This window comes from Ambystoma mexicanum, chromosome 9, assembly GCF_040938575.1.
Source record: "Ambystoma mexicanum isolate Mex_15411 chromosome 9, UKY_AmexF1_1, whole genome shotgun sequence".
Classification (NCBI taxonomy): Eukaryota; Metazoa; Chordata; class Amphibia; order Caudata; family Ambystomatidae; genus Ambystoma; species Ambystoma mexicanum.
In genome coordinates this window covers 1,069,823,420-1,069,835,728 of record NC_090931.1, presented here as the reverse complement: position 1 = coordinate 1,069,835,728, position 12,309 = coordinate 1,069,823,420, and the positions used below count along the sequence as shown (strand labels likewise).

At 47.5% G+C, this 12,309-nt stretch overlaps 1 protein-coding gene across 4 annotated transcripts in view; it reads left to right on the top strand.

Annotated features, from left to right (window-relative positions):
- Window positions 1-12,309, top strand: part of TANC1 (tetratricopeptide repeat, ankyrin repeat and coiled-coil containing 1) — a 2,406,012-nt gene that overhangs the window by 1,511,185 nt on the left and 882,518 nt on the right. The gene's annotated exons all lie outside the window — the stretch shown is intronic.

Here is a 12,309-nt window from a genome sequence, read left to right as displayed (position 1 = left end):
AGTCTAAGCCCTTGGTGTGTAGAACATAGTCCTGTAAATCGGTGCAGTTCCTCCTAATTCAGAGATATTGACTGAATGCCAGGTTGTCTCGCAAAGATCTAGAATGGTAGCTATGATAATTTAATAGTGTGTGCCTATCAGATGGTTTCCTGCCCTCTCTATTACTCATTCTAATTTCAAGAAAGTCATTGCTGGCATGAGACGTAGTCACTGTGAACTGAGCATTGGGATTAATAGTGTTGAGCCATGTACAAAATAGGTTGAAGTCTATTCTATCGCCTTGCCAAATAACTATGACATCTATATACCTTTTGCACTCCTGTATGTGACTGTGGAACATGTTAGAGAGCAGATAGATATGTTTATCTTCAAAATCAGCCATATAGAGAATAGCCGTACTTGGTGCAAAAGCAGCTCCCATTGCGGTTCCATTGTCTGCTGGTAGATCTGATTATTGAACACAAAATAATTGCGTTCCAAAGCAATTGACACAAGTTTAGCGATAAACTCGTCTGACGCACTGTAAGGAAGATACATCTTGGTCGGGGCTTCCTGGATGCATGCAATGGTCTCATGCTGTAAAATATTGCTGTACAAGGCCTGAATGTCCATTGTAACTAATACAGTTGTAAGTATCACATTTCTGCTGTTCAAAGAGTTCAGTAACTGAGCTTGTGCCTTTCAAGTATAAAGTGTTGGAAGAGTGCTTTGGGGTTGGAGAAATTTGTCTACCTATTTACATACTGGTTCAAGGATGGAACTGCAGCCCGAGACAGTTGGACACCCTGGATGAGTGGACTGATTTTTCAGTATTCTAGGTAAAGCATAGAAATAAGGAATGCCTGGATTCCCACAGTTCCAACAACCAAATTTGTGTGAGGAAATCTACCCTCGTTCTAAGTTCAGTATAGTGGTGTAAAGTATCCGGGTCCTGATTTCCTTAGTGGGATGGATCCCTAGGGCGGCTTCTGTAGTGGTGTAGTTCATTAAGCTGATTCATTACCATGGTGTGATATTGTTACGAGGGAATCAGCTGGTTTGATAACAAGATCGGTGTCTTTTTTTGTAGTGCACATTGTTCCATTATACTCAAATTTAGCCTAGATGTTCTGGAATGCTGTTGTAGACTAGTAATTTCTCTTAATACTTTTTTTCAAAGACCAGAAGTTCCATTGCTATCATTTCATCGCTTGGGGTGGGGTGGAGGGATGTGGATTCGGGAGGCAGCACCTTAGCCATACATTCAATACTTCCTCAATCGCACTGAAAAAGGCTCTGAGCTGTACTTTTCTAAAATAAAATGTATGTAACTCTATTTCTAATGTGAACCCATCTACAGAGTTAGTAGGACCACATGAGCACCATGTTTAAGTACTATAATTTCAGATGTGGTTAGTGGTGTGTTTACTAGCTTAAAAATGGTGATTTCATTAACAGTAGCTACCTCTGGTCGAAGGCAATCTGATGAAGGGGGCTCCATTTTGGCTACCCTGGCCGGAGGTGACGATCATGACAGACGCATCCCTCACGGGATGGGGAGCTCATGCCAACGAGTTGACAGTCAGCGGTCGTTGGTCTCCGTCGGAGTCCAGACTCCATATCAATCTTTTGGAGCTGAGGGCCGTCAGGCTTGCCCTGAAGGCTTTTTTGCCGACTGTGGGAGGAAAGAATGTCCTGATTCTGACGGACAACACAGTGGCCATGCATTACCTCAACAAAAAGGGGGGGGGGGCAGGGTCACTTCCTCTGTGCAGGGAGGTGATGCAGCTCTGGTTCTGGGTAATCCAGCAGTTAATTTCAATCTCGGCTGTTCATCTGGCCGGAGATGAAAACGAGACGGTGGACGCTCTGAGCAGGCAGAGTGCGATCTCTCACGAGTGGGAGTTGGCTCAGGAGATTCTCCTGGAGATCTTCACCCTTTGGGGGACCCCTCAAGTGGATCTCTTCGCCTCCAGTGTCAACCGGAAGTGCAAAAGGTTCTGCTTGCAGGAATTTCCTTTAAGAGGAGCCTTAGGAGACGCGTTCATGGTGGGGTGGTCATTCCCACTGTTGTACGCGTTTCCTCCAGTCCCCGTCATCCCGCAAGTGCTGCGGAGGTTACGGAGGTTCGGTTCCCGGATGATCCTCATTGCTCAGGCATGGGCCAGGAGGACGTGGTACCCGGACCTTCTCGACTTTTCCATCTGCCCTCCACGTCGTCTTCCCTACCGAGACGATCTGCTCTCATGGGAGGGGGATCAGGTTCTCCATCCAGAGGTCAGATCCCTCAACCTTCACGCTTGGCTTCTGAAAGGTCAAGGTATAAGGATTGGGACCTCCCTGAAGACGTGATGGAGGTGTTGCTTTCGGCCAGACGGCCGGCAACAAAGTTCCTCTACCGTTGCCATTGGAGAAAGTTCTGCGACTGGTGCAGGGTTCAGAATGTGGATCCTTTTTCATGTGACATTCCTGTGGTTATGTCTTTTTTGCTTTCTTTGGCCCACAAGGGCCAGCAAGTGGGTACCATTAAAGGTTACTTGGCGGCGCTGTCTATATTTAAGCGCACGTCTGAGGAGTGTTCTTATTTTAAAATCCCTTTAATTTCTCAGTTTCTGAAAGGGCTCACTAATGTACCCTCAGTCACCGTTCCAGGTGCCCGGTTGGGATCTGAACCTTGTTCTCAAGTTTCTAATGGGTGCTCCCTTTGAGCTTTTGCATTCTTGTCCTTTGAGACTGTTAACCCATAAGGACAGGGTTGTCCTTAGAGTTTGTCCTTCCTTTCTTCCAAAGATGGTGTCGGAATTTCATTTAGGCCAGAAGGTTATTCTTCCGGCATTTTATCCTCCTCCGCATCCTGGTAAGGAAGAGGAGAGGCTCCATAGGCTCGATTCTAGGAGAGCTTTAAGCTTTTATATTTCACGCATGTCCTGGGTCAGAGTGGACGATCAACTCTTTATTGGTTACGCTGGAAGGCGTTTGGGACATGCTGTTACTAAGCAAACGTTGTCTCGATGGATTATCTTGGCACTTTCTGAATGTTACCGCCTGGTAAGGACCCTCCGGTAGGCTTGCGGGCCCGTTCTACTAGGGGGTATGGCTGCCTCTACTGCCCTGCAGAGGGGTATTCCTATTCGTAACATCTGTGATGCAGCCACCTGGGCTTCGGTCCAGACTTTTGTATGTCACTACTCCCTCGATTCTATCCGTGGGCACGATCTGGCCTTTGGCAAGGCGGTCCTTTACTCTGCAGTTTGATTGGGCATTCTAAATTTCTACATTTTAAATTCTTACGTTGGTACTGCTTTGGGAGTCTGTCATAGATATGGAACACGTCGGAGGATCCAATCCCCTCGAAGAACAAGTTACTCTCTTACCTGGTAACGTTCTTTCGATGGGATGGTCCGACGACGTATTCCATATCGCACCCTCGCTGCCTTCCCCGATACAGAATTTCTTATGCGATTGCAGCTTACGTTTCCGCAAGGCTTTCTGTGGTCATACTGGCAGTAGTTTGGTGCCACACATTCTGGGAAAAAACTACAACTGAGGTTACGGGCGTCGTGCGTCCTACTTATAACATCCAGTGACGTCGGCCGTCGGAGGAGGTCCTCGAGGACGGCGTATCAACGTCATCGACGCAGGCCGCAGATGCCGAAAGATTTTCCGAAGCAGCACAGCTGTGGTGATTACTGTCATAGATATGCAATACGTTGTCGGACCATCCCACCGAAAGAACATTACCAGGTAAGAGAGTAACTTGTTCTTTAATATGGTAACTTTATGAACCATCTGTCGTTGTCCTGTATGGTGGTATAGACACCTGTTAATGCATCTTCTTTTTGAATATTATATATCTTATCCATGTGGCAAGAAGTGGATCGATCCCCTGAACATGGTATATGCCGTTGGAGAATAGTGCATACAACGTGGAGGCAGACCGCATTTCTTTGAAACTCCTGAGGCAGCCGTGGCATACATTGAATGGTCCATTCCAGCCCGGTGGTGCGGGGTCTAGATGCGGGACGTAAAAGTCAGGAATCCCCACCAGCACGACCACCATGTGGCCGAATGAGATTAGGACACGTGGTCTGGCACTACAATCTAGCTGTGTGCTGTTATGTTCTGTCAAGCTACCGAGGACGCAACACTGCAAGTGGTTTAACCATTATGGTTAAGATGATGTTCGCATCATGCCCCCTGGTGGTTTGAGGATTGCATGCTATGGGGCACACCATCAAGTTGGGGTGGATGTTGAGGGCAGGGGGAGGTGGGCGCTGGGAGGGGGTTCAAAAGTTGAAATGTTCGTACTGTTGGCCAATCCACATGAGTCCTTAATGGGTGCTATGGCAGAGGGGACACTAGTATGTGTGCATGGCGAGTAAGGATATGAGTAGGAACGGCCTCATTGTAAAGTTGGTAAATTGCAAAATCTGTGAGCTGAATAACCCTGTTAAGGCCAGGAAGATTTTATCTTGTGGTGATAAGCACGGACCCAACATACTTATGCTCCAGAAGACGCATACCCTCGGACAAGTGCATTATCCATTTACATGCAGTGGGCCCCCATGAGATTTTGCACTGATTATTACTCCCAGTCACAGGTGTTCTTATACATCACTCTCTGGTTTTTCAGATCTCTCTAAGAGCTGTGTGGACGCGCTGGGCCGATTGTTATTGTTTGGGGGCGCTCTAGCAGGCAGTCAGGTCATACTGTTCAGTACATAATGGGTTAATATTGACAACCCTGAATTCTAACAGCAGATCGCAGACACTGAGCGGGCTGCGATAATTTGGCGTGGGGATTTCAATGCTATTTTAGACAATCAAATGTATAGATCTAGTGCCCCACTGATGCTAACCAGAGTGGACCAGACACTTAATCCGCTCTTACTATACTTTCCTCTGGTTGATGTGTGGCGTGAGTTGCAACCTCAGCAGCGGGAGTATGCGTATTACTCGACGGTACATGATTCCGTGTCACCTATAGACTTCTGGCTGCTTGCCACTGAGCTGATGTCAGCAGTCCAGCACCGTATATCGGCGCTCATACGCTATCTGACCACTCCTCTTTGGTACTGTCTTTGGAATTTGTTCACTGCTCTAGTCCAGGCCCATATGGAAAATGGCCCCTAACATTCTAAAAGATGTAAATCTGGCAAAGACGCTGCATGGCAGCATTACTGAATTTTTTAAAATTAACGAGGGATCAGTGCAACTGAATTGAACAGTATGGGAGGCATTCAAGTTATGGGTGAGAGGCAAGCTCATCTCAACATCTAGTGGAGTCCTTAGAAGCCTAAGGTGGGAACTGGGGGAGGTTGAGATGCAATTAAGGGATCTGGAGAACAAACCTGGTAGGACACAGGATGAAACTGTGCTGGGACGGATTCAGGACAAGTTGACTAGGTTCTGTGAACAGGCTGACTGGCTGGGACTGTCAGGACCGCACACTATGGTGTAGGAGACAGGAGGGTTAAGCTGCTGGCTAGATAAGGTAAGCTGTAGGCAACATATCACTGGGATATGGCGACTGGATGGCTCATTATTAGTGAAAGAACAGGACATAAATGATCTGTTCAGCGTATGCTACTCAAACCTATACACAAATTGTGACACTGTAGCAGACGACAAACCAATCCACTACTTCCATGATATTGAGTTGCCAGCATTGTCTGTGGCGGCGAGCCTGGCCCTGGAATTGCCAGTAGCAGTGACAGTCGAGGAGGTGGCGCTGTGAAGTCGGTGGCTGCGGGGAAGGCCCCGGTGTCAGCTGGACTAGGTATAGAATTATATAAGGAATATTTGCAAGAACTACCGCCAAGACTTCTGAGGGTTTGAGAGGAATCTCTTGCTGGGGTTAGCCTCCCCATCCCGATGTGAGGCTATTATAACGGTATTGCTGAAGCCCAACAGGCCTGCTTATGAGGTGACATCATACAGACCACTGTCTTTGATCAATGCTGATGCAAAGGTGTTTGCTAAGTTATTGGCTTCACGACTACACCCATGTCTCAAATGGTGCATCCTTACCAGTCAGGATTTATTCCTACTATATCTACAGCATTCAACCTGAGAAGGTTGTTTTGTATGATATCAAAAATTAATCCCCATGCTAGAGCAGTCTCAGTGTCATTGGATGCTGAGAAAGCTGTTGGTTCAGTTTCTTGGTGATATCCGTTCCAGGTGCTCTGTCAATTTAAGTTTGGGCCCTATTTCTATTATATGCCAGCCAGATTGCAAAGATCAAACTACATCTGCCCTATTTCCACTAGGAAGGGGTGCCCGCTCTCCCCTCCGTTATTTGCACTTACGATTGAGCCAGTAGCAGCACCGATAAGGCAATGCAGCGACATGATCATGAGATAGATAAATATATGTACACATATATGTACACAATACTCTGGGTACAAGATAAATAGCACTAAGTCTGAATTATTCTCCCTAACAAGTCAGCCGACCTCCAGTGGTTTCGCTGGTCCCCCATACATTTTAAGTACTTGGGGATAATTGTGTGTCGGACTCAGCAAACATTTTATGCTGAGAACCAGGTTTATTTACAACAGCTTGTGGCTTAGCTGAAATTGTGGAAGAGACTCCAGATTTTGGTATGTGAGCAAATTACATTGTTGAAGAAGGTGGTGCTCCCAAAGCGGTTATATTTCTTTTGCAATATTCTTATATGGCTTGGGCGGAAGTTCTTCGCTAAGATGAAATCACTTGTAACAACGTTTGTCTGGAGGGAAGGGGCAGCTAGGATTAGCTGAGAGTAAATGACTGAATCATATGAGCGTGGGTATCTCGCAGCTCCGAACTTTGAGCTCTATTACCTAGCTGCTCAGGCTCACTTTGCCGGGTACTGGTATGCTGAGGAACCAATGGTCCCACATGTACCACTGGAGCTATACGGGGCTTCGCCCACAGACATGACATTCTTTTTGTTCAATGATGGGTATAGTTATTCATGCACATTTGATCCTATCAGAACCACAGTAAATGCTTGGTCCAGAATATTTAGTAAACTGGATATTAGGTCACCCAATAATAGTTTTGTTCCTCTGTGGAATTTCCCTGATATCGCTCCCACGTTTGACAGAGAGTTTAGAAGATCTTGTTATACTCCTGGCCAACTGAGAATGGGGGATATGTTTCCAGATGAGCGGTTTGTATCCATAGAGGAGTTTTTATACAAGATGGGCAGAGGTCCCCCCTGATGCTGCAGTACTATCGAATGAAGACCGCATGGTGTGTCTAGATTATATCGCCTGCTTCAGACGCACCATAGGTCGCACGATGCAAGCTATATGGGAGCGAGACTTGGGGAGGAGTCTGGAGGGAGATAAATGGAGAAGATGCTGCCAACTGACAAAGGCATTCTCAAATAATGTGGGTCTTCATCTGACACAGTATAAATTCTTAACTATTTGCATACTCATACGTCCTGTCCCCTTTCGTCCATCCTTGTGGGCGTCCCCCAACACGAGGACAGTAACGGAAAACCTTTGGCTGTGAAAAACTGAGTTTCCCCTTTAAATTTAGTATAGTGCGCGGCAGCATGGCCTCGGGCGTGTGTGCGCTTCACAGAGGCCCTGCCCTCCGGCACCTCACCTCAGTCCCTTTTTCCGCACGGACGGTGTTGGACCTGGCAGCCAGCGCAGAGACTTTTTTAGTTTGTTTTTCTATTCTTTTTTCACTTCCCTTTTGGTGCCTCATCTCCCCGGCACATGTCGGCCGCAGGAGAATTCACAAGATGTGCCTCTCAAGACCGCTCGTTCCCGGCTTCGGACACTCATGCACTCTGTCTTGCGTGTTTGGAGCCTGACCACCGTTGGACTCATGTGCGGCCTGCAGGGCTCTCGGTCACAGGACATTGAAGAATAGTTTGTCGCAGTGGAGTGAGATCTTCCACACTTCTCCTCCTCCCCACCTTAAGTACTTGGTCCCCGGGACCTCTCCTCAAGATAAGGCAGCCCCTGTTCAGCATGGCTCCACAGTGTGGAGACTCCTTCCCCGGGGTTCCCGCGGATTGGGGTTCCTCGCATTCAGGTTCTGGCCGGCCAGAGGCTTCTAGGGATGCCAGCTCCCAAGCCGAGGGGCCCAGGGGCACGTTCAAGCGATCTGGGGACAGAACCCAGGCTGCCTCGGATCAGGCCCGTCCTCTTCTTCTACCCCCAAGGGGTAAGGGGATCGTAGAGTGCCACTTACAAGAGTCGTTCCTCGGCTAGATCTAGGATGGCTACCGGGCCAAGTACAGAGGCTCCCAGCCCAGCAGAGCTCGCTCCGAGGCCGATACCCAGGGCGTTTCGACTACCGGCTGTCCAGCTGAGTGCTCAGCGCTTAGCAGAGGAATCTGAGGTAGAAGCGTCTGCTTCGGGTGCAAGAGCCAAGCTGTATCCACCTGTGTCTGAGGCCTCTCCTGGCTCATAGCCCCCGCACCCTCCCAGGGCATGGCACAAAGATTCAAAATGGCGGAGCAGCACGTGGCACAGCCTGCCAGGGAGGTGGCCATCTTGGATTCGAATTGGGGCCGGCCATTGCTTTCGCCCATAGAGTGGTCTTTGCTGGATGATTGCAGCCACCTTCTCTCTGGAAGCGGCAGCTGATCCTACGGTTCAGGTTTTTGGTCCCCTCAGGGGTCCATCTACCCATCACAGACTTACAATACGTGCACCAGGCGCCTCAGCGCTTTGACCAGGTCTGGAGGCCCAGCACCTCTGAAGGCAGGGCTCGTAGGGACCCGGCAGCTAGTGAGGACCACTTCTTCGAACACTTCCTTTTCCTCATGCGTTCCCCTCAAATGAACGAAGCCCCCCCAGGAGTCAGGGCTGCTCACAGAGGTCTTGGGTAAGCGCACCATGATCCGGTCTGTAGAGTAGTTGTGTTGTATAGTTAAGTTGTGCAAACAGATTAACAAATCATAGTATTCAATAATCTCTAAGTGAGATACCGATCTCAAAACAATTTCAAAAGTTATAGATGAAAACTGTCCAGTATGTGAGAAGTGATTTAATTCAAGTACAGCCACAGCCTTGATCCAGTCTGGCATTCCCCTTCAGAGGGATGTGCTGCAGGCCCCCGCAGTGTCTGGTAGAAGCCCATTACCAATGCCTAGATAAACAAGAAGTTGGACACAGGTTTAGGCTGACGGACAGGGAGCCAATCCTCCTTGCCTCCCACCCACACCCACATTCCCCTGTGGTGGCCACAGCCTCTTTATATTCTAAACTAGTGTCTTCGTAGTCTTCCTCCATGGAGCCACCTCCAGTTGCCTCTCCAAGCAGGACAAAGTCCTTGGGAAAGCACTGTTACTCGATCTCAGGGCTGCATCTGTGGCAGGCCAACGTAGACGCCATCTTGGCTGCGGCTAACCAGAAGCTGTGGCGGGAGCTCAGGGAATTTCTGGCCGACCTCCGTTCGGACAAACAAGTCTCTGTCAAGGCTGGTCTGGCAGATACCCAGGCCATTGCACAGGACCTCATTGAGTCTTCAGGCTCCCACATCGACACTGCCAGCATAGGGCTGTGCATTGGGGTCGAGACGAGGACGACGGCGTGGATGCACGCCACAAGGTTTTGATCTGACGTGCAGGAGCAGATCCTAGATCAGCCCTTCGAGGGCGTGGACCTTTTTCATTCGTCCACCAATGATGAATTGATGAAGAAGAAAACCTCCACTGAAACCGCCAGACATAGCCGGGTCAGAAATCCTTCCCTCAATCCCAGGGTAGGACCGAGTTCAAACCCTGAACATTCTCCAGCTTCAAGGGTTTCAGAGTCCACGGTATGCGGAGGCCTGACAGGACAGGTTGCCCAGCGAGAACAGAAGGAAGCAGCAGAGGGCATTGTATTGGTTTTTCCACTCCGCCTCCTTTGCCCCTGCCTCTTCCGTCAAGAAGCAGTGATGTCAGGGTCGGGGAACACAGCGTGCCTGTGTGGGGCCATTTGACTCTGTTCCGGGACACCTGAAACAGTCTTTTCAGCAACCTGTGGCTCCTATCTGTAGTATCCAAGGGCTTTAGTCTTCCTTTGGCCCTACCATCCTCTCCTCCTCTTCGTCAGATTAGGTCCCTGACTCTTTTACGGGAGATGCTGGTGATAGAACTGGTTCCTCTTGCAGACAGGGGCTTCGGTTATTATTCCAGGATTTTTGCTGTACCCAAGAACAGCCAGATTCGCCTGAGGGTAGTCCTGGAGCTGCCATTTCTAAATCTTTCTTTACCGCTCGAACACTTCAATTAGCTGAGTCTCTGTGTGCAGGGGACTGGATGTGTTCCCTCGGCTTCAAGGATGCATGTACCCATATATCGGCCACCTCGGAAGTTTCTGCGGTTCACGATTATGTCGTACCACTTCCAGTGCAAAGTACTGCCCTTCAGCCTGAACTCTGCCCATGTGTCTTCACAAAGTTGATGAATGCAGTGACGGGCCTTCTCCGCTTGGAGGGCCATCACCTGTACCCTTCTCTGGACGACTGGTTGTTGAGGTGGGGGTCCCCCAAAGCTATGGTGCACTCCTGCCAGAGATTAGCGATTACCCTTCATCAGTTGGGGTTTTCCCTCAACCTGAGGAAATCACAGTTGTGCCTGTCTCAGGATCTGGTCTTCCATGGAACACTAACGTTCAGCGGGTGTTCCCCATGCCTGAGAGGCTTTTTTTTCCCTCTGCAAGGCGGTGGGATACTTTCTGATCAACTAAACCACCTCAGGATGGTTGTCCCAGAACATTCTGGGCCTGATGGCCTCTTGCGTGCTGACTGTACAGCAAGCCTGTCTCAAGATGAGGTGCCTCCAGCTTCACCTGGCGGCCAATTGGGATCAGGAGACGGGGTCTCAGTCGGACAGGATCCCAATTCCACTGCTCCTTTTGCCCGATCTTTGCTGGTGGTTGACGGATAGCAATGTTTCAGTGCGAGCTCCGGGCAGTGGGCCTGACCCGCAAGGCGTTTTTGCCCATAATCAAGGACAAATCGGTTCTGGCTAGGGCAGACAATTCTACTACGGATTTTTAGCAATGAATTATGTTTGTATGGGAATGTCTAACTATGGGATGCCGTCACAACCCTCCACGGAAGACTCCCAGAAAAAGGGTGTGCTATGAATATGAGCAGATGATGGTAGTTAAATAATGGTGACCAATGAGTGTGAGAATTAGGGGAGATTGGATTTCTTTTGTATTCTAATCGTGTGGGGGGAGGATTTTCCATAAAATATGTGGGAGTGTTTAACTGTTACAAAATGTATAAAATGTGTCAACTTGTGTGCTTCGGTGAGACTCATGTTAGTTTGACTCTACAGCGTTATCTAGTCCCTCCCGGCCGTTTGTACAATAACAAATGTGCATTTGCTTCTTAAGTGGTGGGCCTATTTTTAGTTAAAGTGATTAGAGGCCCATCTGCTTTTGGAAGGTTTAATAACCCTTCAACTGTAACCAACCCAATTTTCACAAACAATATGATGAATTTAAAACAGTTTTTCGAATGTGAATGAGAGCCGAAAGAATTGGCAAAGATAAATAATCAAGCATTTATAATCGTATCAACAAACAAGATTTTCAATTACTTGCTCTGGACTAACTTTAAGAAAGGACGGATGCTTATGAGAAGGGCAAAGTTCAATCTGGGCTTTTACAAGCTTAGGACAGTCAAGAGCAGCACATAATGTAAATTATGTGAACTGCTTGCAATGTAATGCCCTAACTGAGGATTTGACCAATGTCTTTGTTTTTTGGCTCAGTGTACTCTGCAATTCAGAAAATCAGCACTCATTCCCTTATTAAAAAGAACATAATTTAGATTATGCAGAAAGTCCCTACTTTTGTTTTTGCGTGCTGATCCCCATTTGTTAGCCTGGACTTGTTTCATGTGTTTGACGTGCGTTTAAATTAAGAAGAATGTAGTCGGACCGTATAGATCCCTTGATTAGGTTCTATATTTGTGGATACTTATTAATGTATAACCTTTTTATGAAATTATGTAGATGTTGATGTTTTTATTGTGTATGAACATTATGGATTATATTATCTGAATAAAGTATATGATTGATTGGTATTACAGTTAAGTAAATCTCACTAGACAACCAGCATTTTTTAATAGTTTAACATAATATAAACACTTGCACTGTGTAAAGATTTATCACAGATCCTTTGAAAAAGGGGGTGTTAAAAGAATACAGCAATTTCAAAACAAACTTGAACTAGTTTCTTTAAATAAATCCAGCACATTATTTAAAGTTACATTGGTTACATCTGAAATCCTAGCTAGACTTTTAGGAAAACAGCAGCAGCTAGAGGTATAAGCAGCTTGATGAAGGTTTGCCATTATTTTTATTGGAGAAAA